Below are 10,413 nucleotides of genomic sequence, written 5' to 3'. Positions count from 1 at the left end.
CACTCAAGACGCGAATAACGTGATGCAGATAGCACATTTTTTTAATATTCAATCGATGAAAACCCAATCAACGTATCAGAGAATATAAAGTTTGATTAAACTTTTCGTACAGATGGTTGAGAATAATTTTGCCACAATATTATAGCAGTAGAGTTGGTTCACTTTTTTAACTGTTCAGATGAGTTTGAATTCAAAAAAAAAACTAGCATTTATAAATGAACATTCAACCCAGTTCGTTCTCGGAGTCCAAGAGAAGCAGACGTGTTTCCACTCGATACAGCGCTGATAGTGATCATTATAGTGAACTGCCTCCGGGCATCTATTATTCTTTTGAAACAATAGTGTAAGCAAAACGGAACAATGGCGGAAGCAGTTCTCCGAGCTAACTCGCTACGACTGCGTTTCGAGCGTGGCAAACCTGAGCCAACTGATACGGAAATATTCGCTTTCATGAAAGGAAAAATGGGGTTGAAGAGTGATAATCTGCTTTCAATGTACAAAGATAAACCGGAGCAGTCGGTGATCATTAAGTTTCAAACTGAAGATGGCTTCAAAGAGGCGCTTTCGCGTCTACCTGGAACAATGGAATTTGCTTACAACAAATACCAAAGCACAACTGTTCAGGTATCAGCAGCAAATGCCGTGGTGCGTTATGTGCGCATCTTCAACCTCCCGCCGGAGGTGGATGACCGTGAAATTTGGACGGCATTTTCGAAATACGGGAAAGTCCAAAGGACGATTCGAGAGAAGTATGCGGAAAGTACAGGTTTTCCAATTTGGAATTCTGTACGAGGAGTTTTTATCGAGCTCAAGGAAGGATGTGAAATACCCGCGACAGTACTCGTACGCAATCTTCGCGCTCGAGTATACTACGAAGGCCTAGTAAATAAATGCTTCCAGTGCGGGAGCGCAAGCCACTTGAAAGCGGAATGCCCCAACCGGGCATCAGTGAACGAGCGGCTGAAAAGAGACCAGGTTGATGTACGCAGCCATGCTCCCTCTTACAGCGGTGCGCTTACGGGCAATTGGTCAAGGTCGAAACCGACTGGAGATAGCTCGGAACAGGGAACAATGGTGAATTTAAACAAGCTATTCGCCAACAAAACGACACGTGGATCAATCACTACGGATGATGGAGAAGCTGCGGAAGATGAGCTAAGCGAGGAGGGGACATCGGTGATAGAATCGTCGATGGAAACAGAAGGTATTGTGAAAGTTACAAGTAATGCTAATCAACCGCCGGAAGACAATGTAGTAGAGGACCAATCTACCGTCGAAGATGGACAAGAGTCGGTATCTACATCAGAAGAATGTGAATCTCGGGAGCCCAGCTGTAGCGCCGTGGGAGTAGTACCGTCGGTGGCCGATGGTAGAGACAATACCGACTTTGTCAGGTGCACCGATCTGACGAACACAAGCAGGAACAATGCAGAAGATGGAGCGAAAGGTATGAAAAGGGGAAGAAAGATATCGAAGGGAAAGCGTGGGGAACAATCGAGTTCAAATACATCAGAAGAATCTAATGACCGGGGTGAGGGTAACAAGGGAATTTCAATCACGAATTCAATATCGGAACAGCAATTAGCAAAAACAAGAAGTCGATCGAAACAACCAAAGCTAAGCCAGAAAAATGAGAACAAATGAATTACGTAGTTTGATGTTTTTTTTTTTGAATTTGTTATAATTAGATGATGGATTATGTTTTTAAGATAGGTTCCATAAATTTTAACAGTTCTAATGCTACGGTCAACAAATATCTCTTGAGAGATTTCGTAACCAATCATGAAATTGATATTCTCTTTATACAAGAGCTCTGTTTTGAAAACTTTGCGTTTATTCCGTCTCACAATGCGATTGTTAATGTTGCTGGAGGTAGTTCTGGAACTGCCATCTTGATACGAAGGACCTTTGAATATAGCCAGCCGCTTCTTGATTCAAATGGCAGAATATCTTCTATTATAGTTAACAACGTAAATTACGTAAATGTTTATGCACAGTCTGGTAGCAATAAGAAAAAAGAACGTGATTGTTTGTTCATGGATAACATCGCTATACATCTCAATAAGTCGGGTGCTCTTTATAGTGTGGTGGGGGGAGATTTCAACTGCATTTTGCAAGGATTTGATGCTGCAGGTTCTAATAAGAATTTCTCGACAGGCCTCAGTAAGCTTGTACAGTTATTTGGTTGGAAAGATATAGCTCTTGAACTTAAAAAGAACGTTTTCACTTTCATTCGAAATGAAAGCAAATCGAGAATTGACAGATTCTATGGTCCCCCAGATTTTGTTACAAAAGTGAAAAGCTTCGAAACTATTGCTGTGCCATTTTCGGATCATTGCGGCATAATAATGAAAGTAACCATGAACAAAAATGAGATTATTTGTCGTGGGCGAGGCTATTGGAAAGTGAATAATAGCGTAATGAGAGATGAGGAAACAATAGAAAAGTTTAGCTGCGGATATAGTTCTTGGAAGATTCGTCAATTGTATGCTACTAACAAGAGCCAGTGGTGGAATGATGTTTGCAAAACGAAGATTAAACAGTTCTTCAAGTCGGAGAGTTGGAACCTTAACTGTCAGATTTATAATGAGAAGAACTATTTTTACGGGAAGATGCAGGAATGGTATAGTAAAATATCAGCAGGATTAGAAACATATTTGGATATAGCAATGATCAAATCAAGACTAATTGAAATTGAATCGAACCGTCTTAAGCACTTCGGTTCTACAATGGATGAACAAAACTTATTGCAAGGCGAAATGATAAATATTTACCAGGTTTCTGCACAAATTAAACGTCTAACGAATAGTAGTAATTTTAAATTGAAAAATAATAACTGTATCGAAACGGACAACCAAACGTTGAAGAATCTCGTGCACGATTATTATGTAGAACTGTTCTCAACTGATAACTCTCGTAATGAAAATATCGAGGCTAGAGATGATCCCATTCGGCATATTTCCAAGGCGCTTTCTGAGGAAGATAGGGTTAGTTTGATGGAACCGATTACAGAAAACGAGTTGAAACATATTCTTGAAAGCTGTTCACGGAAGAAATCTCCGGGGCCAGATGGGCTGCCGTATGAGTTTTACATTTTAAACTTTGAAACTTTGAAAAACGACTTAGTAGATCTGTTTAACGGATATCTTGGGGGCACCTCCAGTCCTCCTAAGAGTTTTAGCGAAGGCATTATCACTCTTGTCCCAAAAAAAGGAGGAAATAGTCTGTCTCTAAACGACTATCGCCCTATTAGTCTATTAAATTGCGACTACAAGCTGTTCACGAAAGTTATTGCTGAAAGAATCAAGCCTAAGTTGAACAAGTTGATTGGAGCAGGTCAAAAAGCTTGTCTGCCGAATCTGTCTTGTGTTGATAACCTGAAAGATGTTCGAAGAGTGTTAGCAAAATCATGTGAATCTAAGAAATTTAAAGCGTGCCTAGTAAGTATGGATTTGAATAAAGCTTTCGATCGCGTAAACCACGAATATCTTTGGAAGATTCTTGAAAAGTTCGGTTTCCCGTCCGGATTAATTGATTGTATCAAGATATTGTATCGGAACGCTACTTCGAGGGTCATGGTTAATGGCTTTCTCACGCCAGAAATCAACATTAACAGTTCGGTCCGACAAGGGTGTCCTTTGAGCATGATTCTTTTCGTGCTTTACATTGAACCTTTGCTTAGAAACATTGCAAATAGCATTCCTGGCATACTTGTTTATGACAAGTTTGTTAGTATTTTAGCTTTTGCAGATGACATTATTTTGTTGGTCAGGAATGATATGGAATTTGATTTGTTATTTAGTATTTTTGAAAATTTTTCTTTTTTTGCAAAAATCAAAATTAATTACGATAAATCGTTTTTCCTACGATTAAATCAAGCTCGCGTGGGACCTCAAATGATTAAAGAAACTGATTCCTTCAGAGTCTTGGGAGTGGAATTCAAGAAAAGTTGGAGCAGCTCTGTTGATTCCAATTACAAAAGGCTTATTGCAAATCTCAAAGCATCCTTGCAGTTACACTATGTAAGAAAGCTGAATATAATTGAGAGATGTCAGATATTAAATATTTTTATTCTTTCTAAGCTATGGTATGTAGCACAAATATTTCCACCTTCCAATGCTCATATTGCTCAAATTAGAGTAGCATGCGGAAAATTTATTTGGTCTGGGCAAGTCTTCAAAATCAACAGGAATCAATTATACTTGGATTATTTGAAAGGAGGTCTCAGGTTAGTCGATCCAGAGGCAAAATGCAAATCATTGTTCATTAGAAACATTTTGTACAATGTTGATGCTGATGGAAACATGACGGAAGAGAGTTATTTATTATCATTGAATCAAAGCCAAAAGTTGTCACGGAATGCCAGAGAATGGATCGAAATTAGCAAATATCTCAAGGATAATTTCAATCTGTTTTCAACTAAACTACTGTATGATTATTTCATAGACGAGCTCTATCAGGTTCCTAAAGTAGAAGTTGATTTTGTTGCCGAATGGAGCATTATTTGGGAAAATCTTAGTAAAAACTTCCTACCATTTGCAGATAGATCCAATGTGTATTTGTTCTTGAACGATATCATTAGCAACCGAGAAAAACTGAAAGCGTACAATATAGGGAACCTCGCAACATCGGATTGTGTTAAATGTGGAGAAATAGATTCTAATTTACATCGCATAAAATCATGCAAAGAAGCCAAACAAGTATGGGACTGGTGTAGCAATGCAATCCATAACAGATTAAAGTTAAATGTAAATGATTTAGAGGATATTCTGCAATTTAAAGTTCAAAATGCAAAGAAAGAACATAAAGCGGCATTATGGTTGACTATTCGAGCAATTTCATTCAATGTGGTAGGTCAAGGACAGTCTCTATTCGTTTTTAAGAAGGGAATACGGGATCTGAGATGGAACAACCGCCGTTTGTATGAAAAAGAATTCGGTAATTGTTTAAATATTTGTTGACCGTAAACGATAGAGTAGGACATTGATTTGAAGTAATTTGGTTGTTGTTGAAATAGTTATTAAGGTAGAACGAACTATGTATCCTTTATTTAATTTTCAATAAAAAAAAAAAAAAAAAAAAAAAAAAAAAAAAAAAAAAAAAAAAAAAAAAAAAAAAAAAAAAAACCACCAATATCTACAAGAACTCAAAGTAAAAAAAATCTAATAAAGAAATCCATCGAATGTACTGACACAGATTATTAGGGACAATGGAAATTCACGGCAAAATTCTTGAAATTTTGCACACATTTTCGGTAAAAATAGCCTTTATATGTGTAAATTTCGTGGAATTTAGATCCATATAGTTTTTGTTTTACAAATTATGTTGATAAATTTTATACCAGAGTGGGCATGTAAAATTTGGGACGATAGTAATAATCCAGAATGACGTCCAAGTTGGTTATAAAATTTATGATGGAACTTCCTCTTCAAGATGAATAAACCATTTTCATAAGCGAAATAACTGGATTTCACTGTGGTTTTCATATAAATTCACATAATTTAACTTATTTCGCGGCATTCGCGGGATTTCTTGAATTTCGCGGCGAAAGCCAAATTTCGATGCTTTCCTTTGTCCCTACAGATTATGGGAGCAGGCCGTTAGGCCGAAAGTCGTTAGGCCGAACGTCGTTAGGCCGAAGGCCATTAGGCCGAATGCCGTTAGGCCGAAAAGGTCGTTAGGCCGAAAGGGTCGTTAGGCCAAAAGCTATCTCAGGCTACAAATTTTTTCCCGTTTTTTGATTTTCACTCCACGAAGTGAAACATTAATGCGATTATGTTGTGAAAAAATGAAGCAATTTGGTGCAGTCGTCTTTGAGTAATGAGCATTTATGTTTCTGGTACCACGCTGGACAAATAAAAATCTTGAAAACCCTTAAAAACATCATATCGTAATTTTCAGATTTCTCTAAGAATACTGAACCGAATTGGCATTGTATAGTACACATATTATTTTTTTGATAAATTGACCATAATCAAAATGGCTGGCAAAGACATATCATATGAAGAATATGGTCCCCCAAGGAACATCGAAATATTTTTTAAACTAGTTCTTCTTCTTCTTCTTTCTGGCATTACGTACCCACTGGAACAGAGCCTGCTTCTCAGCTTAGTGTTCTTATGAGCACTTCCACAGTTATTAACTGAGAGCTTACTGTGCCAATGACCATTTTTTGCATGCGTATATCGTGTGGCAGGTACGAAGATACTTTATGCCCTGGGAAGTCTAGAAAATTTCCAACCCGAAAAGATCCTCGACCGGTGGGATTCAAACCCACGACCCTCAGCTTGGTCTTGCTGATTAGCTGCGCGTTTACCGCTACGGCTAACTGTAGGGGCCCAGTTCACCAATGATTAATATCGACAGGGATTCCTAAACTAGTTTTTTGAGATATTGTGAATAAATGGTGCAAAAATAACAAGAAACAAAAAGTTATCGCGATTTGATTTTTTTTAGCGGTAAAAAATGAAGCTGTCGATAGAGGGGTTAATCAAATGGAAATGACATTTGACTATTTCAGATGCAAAATACAAACTATTTTTTAAATGGCTAACACATCAATCAGTGTTTTTTCCTTCTTTTAAAAGAAGGCTATTCTTTCTAGTTATAATTGACAGCGGATGTACAGGGTCAGAAAAGATAATGCAGATTTAGTGATTTAGATTTAGACAAAAAATACTCATTAGTTAGCATCCATAAATGACGCAGCATTTTCTTGTCAATTTCTGAAATGCCCTCCCCCATCTTACCCTTTAATTTATTTCCTAAAGGCGAAAGAGATTTTTATTTTTGAAATAAAGTTTCTAACATTTTCTTCAGTGATGATCCTTTTTTTAGACATCGGCTTTTCTTTCATGTTAAGCTTCAAAGTAGTAATTGACTAAATGCTAGGGTCAGATATTATTTCTTCTTTAAACGCTGGCAGATTGTTTTCTTTACTAGTTATTATTGGAGTTGTAGTTGCTTTTATTTTCATCTTTTATATTTTTATTCTATTTACATCAGCTAATCTTTGGATAAGACGTTAAATTAAGAGAGCTCGAATTTCCCAAAATTACGCATGCCAATATTTACAGTAGGCTACAGGACAATAGTAAAACTCTCTTTAAGGGTTCATTCAACTGTAACGTAGCGCAAAATTTGCCAATTTTAGGCTCCCTACCTCCCCCACGCAAAAGGTGGACAATTTTAAATTTTTGTGTGAAACGTATCACTATGTAAGACCCCTGTTACGTTACGTAATGTTTGAACGATCCCTAACCAGCTTTTGTCATGATCTAGTGCCTGCAAATTAACTAAGTAAGCATTGAGTCATTTTAACAAAAATTATCGTAACAAGTAATTTCATCGTGGTTGCTATAGTATTTTGGCATGTTGCTATGATACATATTTGTTGATTTTGTAGAAGAAAATTATTTCCATTTCGTCGTCGTCGCAAACGGACCGATTTTGCGTATTCGAATTTCGTCATAATGTCCGACCATATTGAAGTATTGCGTAGCTCCCGTGGTGGCGAAATATTAGTAGTTAACGACTACTTATATCATCGCAATAAGAAAGTAAGTAGTAACGCTGTATTAATTTACTTAAACCTAACATTGTTTTGTATTACCAGGCTGATGATACCCACTACTGGGAATGCTCCCGAAGAAAACACAACAAGCTACAAGAGAGCAAGTGTTCTTCCAGACTGGTGACAAAATTCGTGGGCAACAACCACGTAATTATTTCGGGAAATTCAGCTTCTCATCATCATGCTCCGGATCCTGCAGCGGTTGATGAGTTCAAACTCCGCAACAACCTCAAGCGGCAAGCAGAGCATGATTCCGGTCCTCCAGCCAGAATCATTCGAAAAGTTGCAGCTGAGTTATCGGTTGGAGTTAATCAACGCTTCACCAATAACGCGCAGAAAAAGGTGATCCAGCGCCATCGTCCATCTGCTCAGCCACCGCCAAATCCGGGAAATCAAGAATTTGTGATTCCGGAAAAGAGTCGAGTGACATTTGAAGGCGGATTATTTTATCGAGGTGAAGTGACAGACGACAACGGTGGAAAGGCGTTAGTCTTTGCCGAGGACGATGATCTCAGGAGATTGGCTTTATCACGATATTGGTTAGCAGATGCCACCTTTGATACTGTCCCAGGAGAGTTTAGGCAAATGTTTACTGTTCATGGAAGTGTAGGTCCGGATCATGTGAATACTGTGCCAGTAGTGTTTGTGTTAATGACCAAAAAATCACAATCATTATACCAAGCAGTATTGTCACATGTTTCGGAGGTGGCAGCCAATATCGGGATAGAGTTGAACCCCACCATGATTTTGACCGATTTCGAACTTGCTATGATAAACGCGTTTAGCCACGAATTCAAAGGTGCCTCACAGGTGGGATGTTTTTTCCACTTCAGCCAAAATTTGTGGAAGAAAGTTCAAAAAAAGTGGTCTTGTTTCTCAATTTTCCAGCCAAGGCTTAAACGACCACTTTAAGCGCCTTCAAGCTTTAGCATTTTTGCCAGCTGAAGATGTTCCTCAAGGATTAGCTTTATTGGATAAACAAATACCTGAGGTGATGCGACCGTTGGTAACGTATCTTGAAAATACGTACGTGTTGGGTAGAATTAAGCCAGGAACTTCTCTAAGAACGCAACCAATGTTTTCACCTGCTCTTTGGTCTGTTTATAATAACGTACTGAACAGTTTGCCACGTACCACAAATAATGTGGAAGCATGGCATAGCCGATGGGCAAAACTAGTCGGAGAGAGTCATGTGGGTACATTCCGGATAATCGAGGAGATGCGTCTTGAGCAAAAAGCTTCCGTTAGTCGTGCATCAGTATGGCTAGCGGGAGGAGCGACAGGCAAGAGAAAAGAAACCATTGATAAAGACGTACGCCTCCAGAGAGTAGTGCAGAATTACAAGGAATATCAGTTATTGGATTATATTAATGCTGTAGCATCTAACCTGAGTAGTAAATAGTATTTAATGTCAAGTATTTTAGATTGCTATAACTGTAATAAAACATGAACTCGTTAAACATAATAAACAATACTTCGCTTACACATAATTTGTAGCATTTAAAGGCAGACAGTATCACTTGTTTGACTCAACCATTTTTGACAAGCTATTTTTTTTTTGAAATCCTAACATCGTTCAGACGGCTTTAGGACATTTGGTCGAAAGACATTTGGTCGAATGATGTTTGGTCGAATGACATTTGGTCGAAAGTACATTTGGTCGAAGGGATCGCAATATCGATTGGTTCAATATATATAAAATCAAACTAATTTTTTGTTCAATGGATGATCTAAAGTTTATTTTAGATGAACATATTTTTCATCTGAGGTCAGTAACGAATCCATCTACATGATAATTATTATCTACGCTTAACAACGTGATTAGTATATGTACTAGCGTTTATATATGATTAATTATTCTTGAAAGTGTTATTCTTCACCCTTTTTGAATTGGGATTTTATCCAATTTTGTAAAATTTTAGAAATTATTTTATCTTTTTATTGCTCAATGTTGAATTTATTATTCTTAAAAAATATCATCATTCTTTGTGAAAAATCCTCCTGAATACTCTCGTTGTTCAGATATTGGAATATTATACATTGTTGAATTTATTATTCTTCCACAATGTCATCGTTCTTTATATATTAACCTCAGTGTGAGTGCTGGGAACCATTATTACCAATCACGTTTGATAAAAAGGTAAAATTTGCGGGGACCAGATCTGATACAGCTGGATATAGAACAATTTGATCATCTTGAATGGTCTGCATATAATGCAGTTTTGTGCAAAGAATAAACAGGCTAATTTTAATGGCCATGGCTTTTACGAAACGATTTTGACGAAGTGTATTTAAAAGTATTAGCTTTATGATATGTTTTCCTACTCATGGTGATTTAGTGTAATGATTGTTACTCTCAGTTCAATTACATTCTTTGACTCTGACTCAATCACTGTGATTGAGTCAGAGTCAAACCCTGTACAATAATCTGAAAAATCCCTATTCGACAAAATTTTCGACTAAAAATCCTTTTAACAAAATATCATATGCTTCTTAAAGCAATAAAATTTTTTTCGACCAAATGTCCATTCGACGAAATGTCCATTGGACGAAATGTCCATTCGACCAAATGTACTTTCGACTAAATGTCATTCGACCAAATGTCATAGATTCCGCTCAGACATAGTGAAACCGGCTTTAGGACATTTCGTCGAAAGACATTTGGTCGAATGACGTTTGGTCGAATGGCATTTGGTCGAAAGTACATTTGGTCGAAGGGACATTTGGTCGAATGGACATTTGGTCGAATGGCTTTAGAACGTCCAATGATGTTTAGTTGAACGGAAATTTGGTCGAAAGGTTATTATGGTTATGGTTTATTGAAAGTTCATTTGGTAAAA

This window comes from Aedes aegypti, chromosome 3 (genome assembly GCF_002204515.2).
Source record: "Aedes aegypti strain LVP_AGWG chromosome 3, AaegL5.0 Primary Assembly, whole genome shotgun sequence".
NCBI classification, from domain to species: domain Eukaryota; kingdom Metazoa; phylum Arthropoda; class Insecta; order Diptera; family Culicidae; genus Aedes; species Aedes aegypti.
The sequence above is the reverse complement of the archived record's forward strand: the minus strand, read 5'-3'. Positions refer to the sequence as shown.